At 35.6% G+C, this 17,905-nt stretch overlaps 1 protein-coding gene across 1 annotated transcript in view; it reads right to left on the reverse strand.

The window, feature by feature from the left end:
• LOC308176504 (uncharacterized protein) overlaps positions 1-17,905 on the reverse strand; it is a 424,460-nt gene that overhangs the window by 176,350 nt on the left and 230,205 nt on the right. Inside the window, exon 15 of the mRNA XM_080552300.1 lies at positions 11,515-11,679. The gene's annotated coding sequence lies outside the window, so the exon portion shown is untranslated. The remainder of the gene's footprint in view (positions 1-11,514; positions 11,680-17,905) is intronic.

The raw sequence follows: 17,905 nt of genomic DNA on the forward strand, positions 1-17,905 counted from the left end.
AGCAAAGGCACTGAACCAGCACAGAACTTGAGCATGTTTAATTTTAAGTATTGTGGTACCTACAATGAACTCAAAAAAATAAGACGGGTTGTGCTGGGGCAGATTCCTTGGGAAGTAAGTATATAAATGCTACTTTCCTTATTTATATTCCCCAGCTTCCACTCATTTATGGCTCAAGGATTTTCTGATCCAGAGATGGCATATTTTTAATAGCTTTGGATAGACTCTACTTCTATGAACTTCTCTGGTTTGCTTTTGAATCTATGTCAACTTTCAGCATCCTTAACAGCCTCTGAAACGGCATTCCTCGACTTACTTAATATCTCAGTGTGGAAAAACATTGTTTCATTTCTTCTGAACTGTCCTCCTACTAGTTTCACTTGATTCCCAGTTCTTACCTGTGAGGAGTGCACTGTCATTTTCCACTTTTTCATTGCCTTCCCAGTCCTGTAGATCTCTGTCATACTCTCCTTCAGTTGACTCTTCTGCAGGTTGAAGATCATAATATTTCTTTCATCATGTGGAAGCTGTTCCATAAGTCATCACCTTTAACACTCTTCCTATGCTCTGATACGGGAGCATTAGAATCACTCACAGCACTGAAGATGCAGAGTTTACCAGGGCTCTACTCAGACACAGAGTCATATTTTTTCTATTTCTTTCCTCATAATTTCTAACTCGGCTTGGTGGTTTTTCTGACTACTGCTGGGCACTAGCTAACAAATTCAATCGAAGTCAATGTCACTGGGAATTGCTCAGCTTCAGGCGTTTAACAAGTATGGTGTCAGATCTCCATAACAACAACCAACACTCATGAAGTCAACACATAAGAGAAAGCCATGATGTTTGGGACACTTCAGGTCCTATTACAAGATACTGCTTGATATTTGTGATATTCAACCTGTCCAGCTTGGCTTTCTAGACATTATAGCAGTGCCACATGAAGCACAACATCAAATTTTTCTGTTTGTCCATACATGAGTTGCCAGCTCATTCATTCTGCATTTTTTTGTAGCCAAGAAACAGTAACTCATAAGTATTTGTCTCTCCTGGAAAATCTCGGCAAGAGTCAACACTGTTCTTACCTTGTGAAACTGTGGCTAGAAGCACTTGGCCCTTTCAGCCATAGGCAAAGAGAAAACTTTTTGGCACATGTTCACAGCAAGATACTGCAGTAGTGATAAAAATGTTATGTTTTTTTTTTGTTTTGATTTGTTTTTGTTGTTTTTTTTTTTCTGTTTTGTTTTGTTTGTTTTGTTTTTTCTTCTGGAAGCCAAACAAGGAAGGAAAGGGAAAAGATACACGTAAGGAAGAAGAGCAGAGGTAGAATAAAGAGAGGAGTAGGAGCTAAGAAAAAAAAGAGAGAGGAAAGCATATACAATAGTGGCTTAATTCTAAATTATTAAATATAGTGCTTAGATAGACTGTGAGCTTATGATGCCAGGCTACCCAACTAAATCTTCTTAGTCAATAAAACTTCTATCAGTACCTGGAGACATAAACTGATTTAATTAAAATAAGTCCTTCTCTGATCACTTAAAATCTCGCGCAATGGCTGATTTAACTTAACTTAAAAGATTCATGGAATTCTGAAACTGACTGGAAACTGCCATTCTACATTTCCATTTCACTTTACTGGGTACCAGATTCTTCAAGCTGCAGGCAAAAACACCAGAAGCAATGAAAATTTCACAAACGCCCTGACAGTTACCTTTTTTTTTTTTTTTTCTATATGTCTCCATCACTAGTACAGCTCCGCAGGATGAACTACAGCATTGTCTATATTTGCTTAACCTGCTATCAGAGGTAAGATCTTAAATCTGCTTCTTCAAACACCCTGGGAGAGAAATAAGGTTACACATGTGTTACTGAGAACATAATCTGAATACAACAGAGCTTGTTCTATGACAATCAATGTCAAAATCATCAGTAAAATCTCTATACCTTGAAGGGATTTCCAAGAAGGAAAGAACAAACATTTTGATCTTCACAATCAAGACCAGGTTTTAGGTGCCAATGAAAAATACCTGCAAACTAAAGTGATTTGGAATTCACCAAAACAAAACAACAACAAAAAGGCAACATGGATTTTCATAACTCAAACTACAAATGATAAAAAATAAATTGCTTTACTAATTCATAACAAAAATTTTTTTTCAATGAATTACAACCTTTCTTCTTTGTGCCTTTTTTTTTTTCCTCTTTTTGGATTTATTTGTAGTCCACAAGAACTTGCTTGTCAACTGCAACACAAAGACCAGCTAAGACTGGGCAGAGAAAAAAAGTGGCAGGTCTTTGAAAGACTCATGAAGGTAACACTGTACTATGCTGTCACTATATCCCATTTGGAACCTCTTCAGAGGAATAAATGTAAAAAATATACCGATATTCATATCTATATATATATCTTTATATAATATTACGATATAGACAAAAAATAAAAAACAAAAAGGCTGACAATCTTCAAGACAGATGGATAATCCCTAAATTTTGCCATAATATGGCTCCATCTCTTTAATTACAACTAGATTTGTCAAGCTTTGATTATTTATTGAGATAAGGTAATTGTTACATGCAATCACACAACCAAAACTATGCCACTCATAGGCAAAAATTTTAAAAGTTACAAACTATTGCTGCTAAAAATTTACATGTCTCTAAACGTATTTTATGAAATGTAAAAGCAAGTCAGAGTGGTGAGGATGTGTATTTCTATACATACACACCCTCTAAACATTGAACCTTTGTTTAAAAAGAGACAAAGTATGGCAGAAATAAACACACATTGTAATAAGTAAAAGAGTTAAACCTAAGACAAAATGCAAACACCATGTAGTTTGAATAATAAATTGGAAACAACACAGGGTATGAAAAACAATATAATTCCTTGAGCTGACCCTAATTTTGCTGACAGCCCCTATCTATTGATTATGTGAACGTTCAGATAGCAAGTACTGTTTTATTTACTTCATGCTATATAAGAGGAGGAGCAACTCCAGAAGTCTTCAAAGTAGCCCTCAAAGTGGTCTTAAATAATTTAACTGAGAGCAGGATTAGTATATCTGCAGAAACATATTTGAGCAACAATACAGCAGGATTATAAAACCTGTAAAGAAACATATAATGGAAACTCCAAGAAATTACTTTAGTTTAGGAGGTATCACATGAGAACTGAAAGGTAGAAGTCTTTCTGAAACTAAGTCACATAGATGAGCAGAAGGCAGGAGTACATAGTTAGCATTTATTCTTTCCGTGTAAGTTTTGGCCTGTATTGTACCAGGAAAGCAAATGATAGGATTTTTTTATTCTGTGTTTTACTGCCCTTCTGAATGCATTCTTCGTATTCAATTGCACCATCTGGTTGGCAATTTGCCCGCATGTCCTTCCTGCTTTCTTGGAAACTAAGTGTGGATGTGCTTAGGAACGAAATGGGAGATATTGCCACTCAAAGAGCTGCTTGCCTGCACTATTTTAATTCTGCTCCCATTATTGTCCTTTTTCTTCCCTTGTATCATCGTGTTTCTTATTTCTGAGTGCCCCAGTGGCCATTTATTAGGTTACCTCCAGAAGTGGAGAGTTTAAATTTCAAATAGCTTTATAAATAAATATTTCCATGTATTCTCTCTGTAAACAGCTTTTTTTGTGTGTGTGTGTGTGTGTTCTTATTATTATTAATTATTATTATTTATTTTGGGTGTTTTGTTTTTCTAATTAAAGCTACGTTGCTTTACTGTATTTTATCACACTTTTTAAACTACTTGTATTTTTTATTAAGTCCATGTTTTAGGAACTTATCCTACACATCTTTTTATTTATGTGTTCTCTGTAAGGTCTTTTCTCAGAAACACTAGCAGCTCTCTGTAAGGACAATGTATTGATAACACACCCAGACCTTCATTTGTAAAAAATAATAATAATAATAATATCATAAAGAAATATCAGCAAAAAAGTGGCACTGCTCACACTACAGCATTCCCTTTAACCACGAGATAGCCAGGAGATCATATGAGAGATGAGGGACCTTTTCAAAGTTCTTAGCAGTGTCGTTCAATGCTGCAGTGCTTTGTACAGTTTTGGACCTGGCACCAGGACAATGTGTACATAAAGTGAATCTAGCTCAGAGTTCACAGCCCTCTCTCCAATAGTCCTTGGACAAGCCCTGTTAATATTTTTTTCTTGTTTTAGGCTTTCCATGCTAAAGGCAATAAGGTTTTTCAAGGACATCAAAAACGAACAGGAGATACCCAGGGCTCTCATCTGTTTATAGGACACAGAATTGGGAACTTGAAAGGTGTGGTGGGTATTTGTTGGCGTCTACATGGGCCATATACAGGCAAATTAATCTTTTATCCCAGCAGAGGTCTAGAGCACTAGAAGACTTGGATCTCAGAAGTTACAGTTTGTAGAAAACACTGCTTACGAATGTATTTGTGAAGATATCATGGAATGATACCCCTGCTGCCTCCATTTCTTTCCACCTTCTCTTCAACTACTGCAACAAAATTATGACCGCCAATTCACAAATAAACCTTATTCATTCAGTTTAGATAACTGGAAAAACGTTGTGCTCAGTGAGAAGTGCAATTTATGAGGTAGACTTCATGATGGGTAAAGAAATCTGTGAACACCTCAACAAAGGTATTGGGTATTTGTTGCTGTTGTTGTTCTTTTCCCCCTTTCCTCACAAATGTCTTCTTCGACTTCAATATCGCACATAATACTTTTACATGTACCACACATCCAAATCTCCCTGCTATCCTTTAGAACCAAGCTCTGACATTATTTTCTAACTGTTGGCTGGCGCAGAGGCAGTCTTCTAATTTCAGAGCTATGCATGAATTAATCAGGTGCCATAACATTTGCTGAGTATTTTTTTAAATGGCTCTTTGCTACCCTGACATAAATAATCATAGAAAATTTATTTATTTATTTATTTATTTATTTATTTATTTATTTTTTAATATGGGAAATGCCCCTGCTTTTTCCATTAGGAATCTACTGTTTGGTTATGCCAAAGCAGTACAACTGGCAGCAATCCATATGTTGAACACTGTTCTGTGCAGTTATGCCTGTAAAAACTCTTGCAATACTGAAGGAATACAGTGTTTTCAATAGGATGTAACATATATTTTTATACAGAAATTATAAAAGAAATGTAGAGGACCCTTAAAAACATTCCAAGTACAAAACAATAGTTTTCAGCATTAAAAAAGACAACTTACCATAGTGCTTTAAATACAACCATTATTCTAAATTCCAACTATTGAGACGTACTGCAGTATCCAATATGCCAGAGCACTGTAACTGTTAGTAAATGATGACTTTTTAATGGGAAACCCTGTACATGTCAAAAATATGATACTCTCCCTAATCCTATGTAACTAGAGATACCTTATGCAGATCATGAAGATTTAGAAACCTCTGAAAAACAGATGTGCCAAGCAACCCACTAAAAGCAAGCATATATTGAATTTATTTATTAATTTATAGTGTCCATCTCAAAGCACAGTCTGGAATCCTGTACAGAATAAACAAAAATTAAACCAAACGAGGCTCAGAGCCAAGAGAAATCAGCCATACCAATAAAAGTGGGGGAGTGCACAAGCAAACCATTCCAAAAAGTGGTATGTGTGTCATCAGATATCGTGCTTAGTGGACACATCACAATATCAATGCTGGAAGTAACAGAATTACAATTTACAGTAAGGATTCTAGCATTTGAGGGGTGAAGAAAACAAAAAAAAAGGTGAGTAATTATGACAGAGTTAATTTACAGCTATGGAAAGCCATGGAACAGAGGCAATTACAGTGGAGGAAATACAAAATGCGTGAATTTTGAATGAAGAATGAGTATATATATTCTGCCACACAACATCTACATAATTTCAGTTCTAACTATTGATCATATTCCATTTTATTCTCTACTCACAGTATGTAAACAAGAAGAAAATATTGCAAATATCATATGAGGGCTATCTGGTGGGTATTCCCTCAAATATATAAAACTCTTATTCTATCACTGTCCTCCTTCCCATATTTTATTTATAACACATAAGGGTTTTTAGTCCTTTTTAAAATTTTGATGACTTAGATGAATAATGATGAGGTAGCTGCCTAAATACAGCTACTATGAATAAATGGCTCTGAGATCTAGAGAGAGGACAACAGAGAAACACATTTTATTTTTAAAAGGCACAAAGATGAAGCTACACAATTAAAATGGCTTTTGGCTGTGTAACCTCTCCTGATTTTGACTCTTTTTTTTTTTTATTATTATTATTATAATGCTACTTTATCCACACCACTCATGGTGAGCTTTAAAACCTTTTTTTTTTTTTTTTTTTTTTATTCTCCCTCACAGAATAGCCCAGAATCATCTCTGTTTGTGGCACTTGGAATTTTACATGTTTATTCAGTGAAGACATTTTCAGCAACTCCCCTGCTCTCCAACTCATCAACACAGTTTCTCAGTTTCTGCCAAAAAGCAATCCCCTCCTTATAAAACCAACACATCTATAGCAACAGGTTCAGATTCCTCCATCATGGAACAAGATTTTAAATCAGATTTAACACCCAAATCCTAATTACAGAAAATCATAAGATTTTCTCCTTTGTCACCTAGTAGTTTTGATCTATGTACAAATAGATGAAGTTTTACTGAATGAGAGTGTTACGATAATACTACCAAAAGTGTTACTGCTACTGATTCTGAGTCCAAGAGAAAATGTAAACACAGCTGAGACATGAAAAAGGTATATGCTATAAATAGTTGCAAAAAAATGAATAGTAGTCAATAATGTGTGGCCTAACTCAATTAATTTTATATTGCTGATAATAGAAATACACCAAGAAACACCATTTAGGGAAAAAAATACTCAAAATACGTAATTTTTAAAATACCATTTTCAGTGGTTTTCCACTTCATTTAGTATTTTGATAATTGCTAGCTAATTCTGAAACAATATGACTAGTTTAATTAATCTCTTACAAACATAATATTAAGGAACATGTTATCCCAGATTTCTTCTTAATTATTATAAAAAGATCTTTCAAATTAGTAGATAGGACAGTAAGTCAAAATCCTTGACACTGTTGCATAAAGCCTTCACAATTAACATTACATCTGGTTTCAAATATTTATATCTATATCTAAATATTTATTTCAAACACTAAGTTTGCTTCATTTATAATGTTACATTTCCAGGGGAGGAAGCTTCCCCTCACACCTCTCCAGGTAGGTACCTGCATACCCAGGAGCGTAGAGAAATAGTCATACACACACACATATGCACATTTTTCCAGGGAGAGTTTAGCACAACACATCTTTAGCTTCTATGATTAAAAAAGATTTTCTCTTTCATGTTCCTAGGAATCTCTTATTGATTTAGATCACAGCTGAATCCCTGAATCAGCTTTATCAGAGAAGGAGTTGTTCATACTTATAATTATAACACACTGTTTTCATTTGCCCTTACTCTAAGCAACCGTAACAGATTAGGATACAATTTTCCCTCCTTTGTTTTTGCTTCCAGATAATTACTATTTTCTGAAAGTTTCAGCCAACAGCTCATTCCAAAAACATGGCAAAGGGAATACAGGATGTTTTGCCAGGGCTACTAAATTTTGGCAACTCATTCCTTTAAATACTTTTGAGCTACCAAACTTGAGGGCAAAGGTATAAAAAATAGTGGCAGGGAGGGAAGCTTGAACCGTCAAAGAGAGAAAGTACCTGAAGGAAAAAGTTTGAGGAGCCATTCCACCTTTCTAAAAATTCTGCCTTAAAATTGGGCAAGTCCAAACCTGGAGAAGAAAAAAGAGGGAAAAAAAAGAAAAGCTACTGAACTGATTCTCCCATACTTAGTAGCAACCTACAGAGCTAGAGCACAGACCTCCAGCAATGTTCTCACAGAATCATGGCATCACTCAAGTTGGAAGGGACCTTGGTGGGTCTCTAGTCCAATATCTTGCTCAAAGCAGGGTCAGCCCAGAACTCAGATCCAGTTTCTCAAGACTTCACCTGACTGGGTCTTGAAAACCTCCAAAAGCTGGAGACAGTACAACCACTTTGGACCTCTGTCCCAAAACTAAACTATTGTCGCAGTGATTTTTTTCCCCTCATATCCAGGCAGATCCTCCCATTTCAATTTGAGCATTATCTCTGTTTTGCCACTATGCACCTCAGTATGTTCTTGGTAACCTCCTCTTATGCCTTGAAAGGTGTGGAAAAAATGGCAAGACCAGGCTAGCTGCTGTGAAGAAAATAGGACATTACAGATGGATTGCTACAGAGACTGAGAGAAGGAATTACATGAAGTACAGCACAGTGAGACCATGCTTGGAAGCAGCTAAGGTGGAAACAGACGGAATGAGCATGGAAATTTGGAGTTAGAGACAAATTCAGTTGTTCATGTGTTCCAGAAACTTCAGGCTATACATGTGCTTTTTACCGCAAATATAAGCAGATAGTCTGATCACAGTATATCATACTGGGCAAGGAAAAACAGTTGAAACTTTGCATTTAGTTGCATTTAGGCCACAGCTTGCTATATTAAAATTACAAGTAGTTCATCATTTCAAGGAAATACTATAATACATACTTGTGATGCACAATGAACACTACTGGAGAAGTTCAGTAAGAACGATTACTGTTTTCAAAGCAGGATATGAATAGTATACAGGAAATACGGCCTGAGATCACACCTTAAACAACAAAGGCAAAACAAAACAAAAAACAAAACAAACAAACAAACAAAAACTTCTCAATGAACAATAATTGATTTTACATGCCAAATCAGGTTTGCTCCCCCAGAAAGAAATAGTGCTCTGAGAATGTAGTTAGCATTGTATCACTCTAAGTATACACAATACACAAGGGAGATGAATTAATGTTACTAACTTAATTGCGTCATTTCTTAACTTTGAAGTTTGAAGTTACTAACTTAGCAACTTTAAGATGTTCTTTTAATGCAGTTCTCTGTATGTAATAATAAAGCATGTATCTGTTTAACTGATTTCAATGTCAAGGAACAACTGATAAATTAGAAGTGCACAGTCTTGAAAAGCTATTCGCATGTTAGCTGTGATGACTGCTGTGGCATTTCCTATGGTTTACAGGTCTGAATTGCTATTTATTAACATTAATTTGCCAATGTGCAACCATTTTTTCAGGCACTTTCTGAGATCAGCTGTTGTATCAGGTAACTTAAAAACCTGCTTTCTTATGGAGCCTGGTCACAAATCTCATTACTGAAAATTGGAACAGTTCAACTGATGTGGGTTGAAATCAACGGATTTTGCAAGAATGTCCATATTTCAGAATGTATAAGCTACAGCTCAGCTAGGTACTTGGGTATGTGCATACTAACTGCGTACTAATAGTCCTTTTGGTATCAGTGGGATTACCAATTTTCCTGAAATTATTCAAACTCTGCCAAGTAAGAGTTCACAGTAATATAGGGTAAAGAAAGGGCACAGGAAAGGCTAGGCAACAAAGCTATGAATGTGTTGTATTATTACAAGCTGTGCAAACAGAAGAAATGTGACTGAAGGGTATTAGTAAAACTGTAAGGGAAAGAGTTTAAGAACATATATTCAAGATGCACATAAAGCCTATAGAAAGTTTCTCATGCTCTTTTCCCTGAAAAATTTCAGCAAGAATGATTGTGCTGCCAGAACATGCAACTTAGTGCCATGTGGGAGTCCTGTCTCTTAAGCAATAACTGAAGAACAACTCAGTATCAGACAGACAGTGCTCGCCAATGAAGTTCAAAGCAGTGGAAAAGAGAATCTGAGATTTGTCTATTGCTTGTTTGGTACAGAAGAACAGTGCATCATTAAATTCCCTGTTCTTTACTAGGCAATATAATATAACGTGAAAGTGAGTTCTAGTTTATGCAGCAGTGTATATATAAACACAGCTGAACTCATTTTGACCAATGATATAGCAAATGCGTCAATATAATCCACTGTATAAAAGTTGGGACCAAGTCTGCAAAAACTCATTCATGTGAATAATCCCACCAATAGAGAGTCTAGGTTAAAGGATACACATACACATACATAAAACCAACAGAGTTAGGGTTTTAAACTCAACATCTTAGGGAGAGATAATGTTCATATAAACATTCAGACTTCTGGGGCACTCATTAGAAGCAAAGTGCAAAGCTCTTAGGGTTTGACCGTTAGCATGCTGGCACGTAACTCTCTTTGTGAAGTAATCAAGCTCTTTTTCAGAATTATATGATCATCCTTGTGTATACCTCAGCTTCTTAACATTTTCAAAAGCTTTCTAGCTTTTGATTTACTACTTTTCTGGGGTTTATCAACTGCTTTTAATTTCTTGGCATAATTCCAAAGTCATCTGGCTAGTAGCGCGAACCCAGTGATCTTGGCATCAAGAATTCTATCTTAAAAAGCCAAATGCCTTTCTTACTGTCATGAGCAGTTCAAGCTTTCAATACACAAAATTGTTCCCTCCTGCTGCATATACCCATGCACACAGAAATAACCATGGTCTCAGTAGAGCACACACAAATGACCCTATTGCATTTCGTTTGCTGTGTCACACTTAACCTCACTATTTTAAAACCAATGTTTCCTATATACAATAGTAATTGGAAATGGCCTTCCACAGCCTCCCAAGAACACAATTATATTATATAATGATATCTGAGAATTAGCAAGAAACCGTATCACCTTGTTCATCCGCAAGTAAAGGGGTATTATGAATGAGAAAGCCTGATCCTAGCTAATGCCTTTCTGACCACCAAAATTCAGTAAATGGATGATCCTAATTGCTTCCTAGTGCTCCTGAAATACCATATTCACAAAACTTTCCTCTTATAATCTATACAGACAGTCCTATTTAAAAATAAAATCCATCTGTGTATGCTTCAGGCCTTACTTTAATGAAATTCTATCCTTATTGTAGAAATGGCCACACAGAAACCATGGAAGTGACACTACAGACCAGGATTTTCACTTACGTAAAATGCTGTTTTCAGGAAAACATGACATTTTGCTAAAGTAATCAGCCTTGAACTTACTGTTAGGTAAAACACTAACCACCCCCTTGCCAAGCCCCAGGGAATGCACAACTGTTTAATCTTGCTTAAGTTTTCATTTAACTATTTTTTAGATGTTTCCAAGTGATCACAAACCTTGTTTAATGGAGAACATATCTTTACTGTTTTGCCTTTCTCCATTAAACTCAGGGACCAAAAATCTCTATATATGCTTTTCCATCCCAAAGTGCAAATGCTATTTGTAGCTGATATCCATGTTAAAAGGTACTATGAGCATTAATTTATTTATTGTTTTAACTGACACATAGAAACTAAGCATCTTGAGATTTCACAATTCTAATAAGGTCTCCAATGCCCATTATTAAGTTGTCAAAACAAATTAACCAAAAATTTCAGTTTGCACTAATGATGCATAGTCACAGAAGCACTAGTTTTCATGAAGACAGGATATGTTAATGATTCCGCTGGACCAGTTGTTTTGCTACTTAACCTGTTTTTCCTTGAAAGGAAGATGTCTGCCACTCTCTCATGCTTTAAGCACACTTGGAACTGCAACTCTGCTGCATAATGAACATGCCTGTTGCTGCCAAGGTTCGGAAAACATTTGGGCAGAGGTGTCGGTTCCTTGTCAGCCTCCAGGGCCAATAAATGGAATCTGTATGATGTAAAATGAGACAATACATTCACAAAGTCATTATGTTTTCCCAGAACATGAAAAGCTCCATAATAAATGCATTTCAAGCTCTATAACACCCCCATATTTATAAAGCTCATTACTGTTTTTAATTTTGCTCGCTGCTTATTTACTGTTTACTCTCTTGCTTTACTGCCCTAGTGAAATTGCTGTTAATTGATACCCCAAATGGAAAGAGACAAAAAAGAAGAAAAAAAAAAAAAAAGGAAAACAAATCCAGAGATACATGGTCCCTAACTAATCCCACAACAGAGTCACTGTTGCCAAAATGGCACCATATTAAAAGGTTAAAGGAACTTCTTCCAAGTTTCTGTATCCTCTTTAATCTCTCTTGTCAATCTTTTAAAGTGGCTTTTTGGCAGTGAAAGGAGCCATCTCTAGCCTGTGACAAAGTACTTTCAACAGAAGAGATGACCTTACGAGCAAAATGATGATGTCTCTCTAATGACTGCAGCTGTCTTAGCATTATTTTCATAGACATAAAGTCCCTGTGAGGAATGAGAAACACTACAACTTTTCCCTGCAACTAAATTTTTTATCCCCTAAAATAGCAGGATTATCAGTAGACTCTCATACATTAACTTTCCCAGGAGGCCTTCCCCATGATTCTTTAGTAATTTTTGAATAGCACATTGCCCAAGACACAAAGCCCCACTCCCACACGTAGCACAGGAGCTTCACTTGGTTTTGTTCTTTTTAGTGACTTGTATTCTCCTAATATTGAAAAATCTCCTTGAAAACCCTTCTGAATAGCCTCCAAGCTGCTTGCTTACCCCAGTGCCACCTGTAGCCCTCTCCAGTGACAATGCTACCAGCTTACATCTATCAGGCTACACAGACACCAGCTTTGCTCACTCTCAGAACACTTCATCAAACCCAGTCTGTTCCATGCATAATTTCGTGAGGTTTAACCCCACATCTTCTGATAGCTTAAAATCTGCTTGTCTAGGCAATGTTATCTGTAAATTCACATAAGCTTTTGTGCATGTGAATTTTTGCTTTTAATGTTTGCATTCATTTTAGTTCAGTCTCATTCTACTTAACAATATTTCAATAAAATCGCAGATATCGCCAGGCGGTATTAGGTGACAGTGGACTAGGTGAACATGTTAGCATACAAGTAATTCACATTTGACTGAAATCAAAGACACATCCAAATTGACTAGTTTGGGCTTTGTAGGCTAAGAATAAAGATCAGTAATGTTTTCACAAGGCATGTCGGAATTACAAAGATAACAACACAATATCACTGCTTAGCCTTGCTTTTCCATGCATAGCAGTTTGCCTATAGTCTTTCTCACCCTATTCAATGTTTTATGTACTAAATATACAATTCTAATACATTTATATAACACATCCCAAAGCCGATAAATTTTTTAAATTAATTTTGTCTCGAATTTTTCTCACATAGCAAACCAGTAAAATGCACAACACGCAAAAATGAAGACATTAAGATACGGAGGTACATTTGACTTCCTCAAATTCCTGAGGAAAACTGCTAAGAAGACATAGATCACTTCCCCCACCCAGTGCTGTATGCTAGTAGAAAACATTAGTGGTATGCAAGTAATAATCACCAATAACAATAATTATAAATAAAATAATCACTTTTCAAAACACTTTCTTTTAGATCATGAAATCTAAAGTTATCCAAAATGCAAGCTTCTGGGAAGCTAAGGAAAATTTTAATTACTTTATATTGGTAATTCAAAGTGGCCCTTACATTACTGTGGGATGTTCATATAGCAGAGAACAGAGAGCATGCCAAGGATGCCCAGATTCCAACCCAGATCACAAGGACAAGAACTCACTTGAAGCTGGCACAAATTCAGCGTTAACCTCAAACTTCAATTCATAGATTCCTCTCTCCCACAAGAAAATCACAGATTTTAAAATTCTCAATTTTACCCATTATCAGTGTGCACCTCAACATGACAGCATCACCAGCCCTCAGAAGCATGCAGCAATTTTGGCACAGAAGCTACCAGAAAATCATCAAAATACAATCCAGCTGTATCCCAACGTATGCACAGGATATCAAGCCCTCCATTAAATAAGGCCTTCTATGACTAGCAAAATTATGCAGTAAAACAGGTACGATCAGATTATACCAATAAAGAATGACATGTGATTATTCATTTCCTTAGCAAGAAAACAATCAATTTAGCAAAGCAACAAAATCAATAAAATATCAGCCATTCCCCATCCACTGCTTGCTTTCTCCCACTCTAGATCCTTTCATCTTGTGATGGCATAAATGACAACAAGATCGGAAACAATGCTCAGACTGCTCCTTCACTTTTCCTTCAGAAGCAAGACCAGTGGAGAAGATTCCTAAGGGTAAAATCACACAAAAAACATACACTCGGGTGTTTTGAGGAAATTTAAATTTGTAACTTATTGATAAAATGAAGAAATGGAGAATATTGTTCTGTAAACAGCACAAAATAGATTGATTTTTGATACTGTTTTATCCACAAACAATGGAAAAAAACTCAATCACTTTGGTCTGTGCCAGGCAGCAATTGCTGAACTACTTCTCAACATCAACATCAGACAATTAAATTAATTTGTTAACAAACATCAGACAATTAGTGGAACTCACAATAATTTGGTATTGCATATGAAATTATAATCGACTGCTGAGTCATGATGTCATCTTGAGATTCATAAGATGAATTAAGTTGTAAATTGCAAAACTGTGATTTCTTCTGCTTACCAGAGAAAAATGCCCTATCAAACGCACAACATTATCTATTAATAATTGAGGCATGTGTAAGTAGTCACACACAAAATCCATGTGTGTAAAGAAATCTCAGGGTTAGTACATCTTTAATACAATAAACATCTTGGTATAATTTGTTAAATTGGCTATTAAAAGAGACACATCTATTGACAGCCACCACATAATTTTATTTGAGATGCTCTAGGATTTTTACACCCTGATATTCATCAGTTATTTCTCAGATAGTCTTGCTATCATGCCATAATTATAAATATTATTTTTTAATTGTTAATAGCTGTTATGAATACAATTTGATACAACAGTAATTTATATCAACTTCAAATAAATGGAAATTAATAGAATTTAACTTGTCTGAAAATTTTGCTGTTTATATAAATTAAGATTAAGGTAATACAATTTTTAAAAGAAGTGCAACTGATATTACTATTAAAACATTTTTGCAGTTAATTCAGAATAATTTTCTCTTTTAAAATCACATCTTCTAGTAATTTTCACTAGCAAGTAAGCACTTTAATAATGTTTTATTTCTAAATATTAATATTGCTTTTTTTCTTTTTTTTTTCAACTGTTTTTTAGATCCGCCGATTAAATTAAAGGTCTCTCAGATTACCTGATAAAAATAGCAGTCTTTTACAAAATAAACCCATTCCTTTGGAACATTGTAAATTAGTCAAACTAATTTTTAGAGAAATAAAATGCATAGCCCTTTTATAAGAATAAGGCTTGCTTGTAAAATCATTGTTCATGAGGTTTAATCCTGCCTCCATTAAAAATAATTATTCATCAGCAAAAATGTAACTGAAATATAGAATCACTAATAGTGCCTTTCCAAAAAAAAAACCAAAAAAAACCCCGAGCGTTGAGTGTGTAAATTGCTAAAATCGAAGTCAAGATTTAAGAAATCTCTGTGATGCCTGTATATTGACAAAAATCACACACTACACTGCTAATAGCAGTGTTAGGCAATGAATGCTATGCTTTTTAAGAACACATTTTCGGTTATTACTATAAAATTGTAATTAGATAGTAAATTACAATGTTAATATTCACTTTGAACAAATAAGTGTTTGTAGTTGTAGAACTGGGCATTATTATGGTAGCACAGGGACCTATTCACCAAGTAAGACATAGACTTTCTTCATAAAAGTTATTCTATTCTGTAGTTTCTTCTTATGAACTTGCATGAAATGCTAGCTTTTTATGTGCACTATTTGCTGAAGTCATCTTCACCAACATCAAAATCTATATTTCCCTTTGGGGAAGTGCCAAAACAAGCATTTTTCTCATCTGGTTCCACTATCCAGAGAGTACAAAGAAATGAAAGAATCACTTCTCCCCATACAGAGAAAAGAATATGTAAATGAAATGACAAACTTCAACTCTTATCAGTTGTACAGGAACTTTAGCATTTCTTTCTCCACTGAAAAAAAAAAAAAGTTAATAACTAGTTTCTCTTAAATGATTATATATAATATATAATGTATGTATACATTACATACGCTTTATATATGATATTAATTATAGAATACTATAACAATATACTATATTATACTTGAATTTATATAATAATATAATATATATAATAATATGATATGTATATATATATATTCCACCTGGAATATCGGTAATATTTAAAAATAACAAATACTTGCTTGGCTTCAATTACTTTTACAAAGATTTTCTCCTTACCTTTTCCCATTTCTAGGAACACTTCATGCTGCAGTTGAGGAAGATTTTTTGGGACATGTACAAAAAAAAGTTTTTTTTACCACTTTGAATAAGATGAATAATAAAATTGAAAAAATACATTTTATTCATTATGTCAAATCATTTGCAATGTATTTTGCTTACCTACTGTTTTTAAAAGTTGAAATTTTGTTTTAGAAAATTGCCTCTGAAAACACAATAGAATGCTCTTCAATGATCAACTTTTGCAAATTATATTATGGACATGTAAAATACATTTTTAACATTTTAACATTTAGAGATTTTAGTGATCTCTAGAAGAAAGAAAGGCTTCACTACACACAGAACTAGTTCTGAAGCAGGCACTCACACAGATGTCTCATTCAATGTTCGTAAGATCTTGTAGGAGATGTGTAAGAAAGCAAATTCCACATCGCTTTGGAATGTTAAGAATCACCAGCTTCTAGCATTAGAAAGCTAGCAACCATACTATAGCCAAATTCTGCACAGAAAATTGGCAGGACTGACACTGGACAAGGTAATTGTACATTTGGCAAAAAGGGAACCAAACTAGAAGAGTTTGATTTTAAAATTTCAGTGATTGATTGACTATGTTCATGGGTTTAGAGCATTAGAATAAGTCCCTAGAGGGATGGATGAGCAAGCAGAGAGGAGGTAAGCCTGCCAAAAGGTGCATGATAAGTACACTTATCACATAGTTTTCCAATTTATCTTATATGTCTCCAATTTTTCATATAGGCCCCATTTGTAATCACAAAGTGAAAAATTAGGGAGGCACGTGATAAATTAATTTTTAAATTGTGATCTCTAATAAGTTAATCATTTATCTATACAATTTAAATTTCTAGTCACATTTAGTCTTCCAAGATGCAAAAGACCAGAGGAAAATATATAACAATGACCAAATTAAGAAAAATTAAGACAGAAAACATATTTCATCAATGTAAATGCACTTTCATAGCCTATTTTCTTAATCCATTATTTCTAAAATAGATATTTTATCATAGAATCATAGAATCATAGAATATCCTGAGTTGGAAGGGACCCTTAAGGATCATCAAGTCCAACTCTTGACACCGCACAGGTCTACCCAAAAGTTCAGACCATGTGACTAAGTGCACAGTCCAATCTCTTCTTAAATTCAGACAGGCTCGGTGCAGTGACCACTTCCCTGGGGAGCCTGTTCCAGTGTGCAACCACCCTCTCTGTGAAGAACCCCCTCCTGATGTCAAGCCTAAATTTCCCCTGCCTCAGCTTAACCCCGTTCCCGCGGGTCCTGTCACTGGTGTTAATGGAGAAAAGATCTCCTGCCTCTCGACACCCCCTTACGAGGAAGTTGTAGACTGTGATGAGGTCTCCCCTCAGCCTCCTCCAGGCTGAACAGGCCCAGTGACCTCAGCCGTTCCTCGTACGTCTTCCCCTCCAGGCCTTTTACCATCTTCGTAGCCCTCCTCTGTACACTCTCCAACAGTTTCATGTCCTTTTTATACTGTGGTGCCCAGAACTGCACACAGTACTCGAGGTGAGACCGCACCAGCGCAGAGTAGAGCGGGACAATCACCTCCCTTGACCTACTAGCAATGCCGTGCTTGATGCACCCCAGGACACGGTTGGCCCTCCTGGCCGCCAGGGCACACTGCTGGCTCATATTCAACTTGCTGTCTACCACGACCCCCAGATCCCTCTCTTCTAGGCTGCTTTCCAGCGTCTCATCGCCCAGTCTGTATGTGCAGC

Source organism: Anser brachyrhynchus, assembly GCF_964034855.1.
Source record: "Anser brachyrhynchus genome assembly, chromosome: 12".
Lineage (NCBI taxonomy): Eukaryota > Metazoa > Chordata > Aves > Anseriformes > Anatidae > Anser > Anser brachyrhynchus.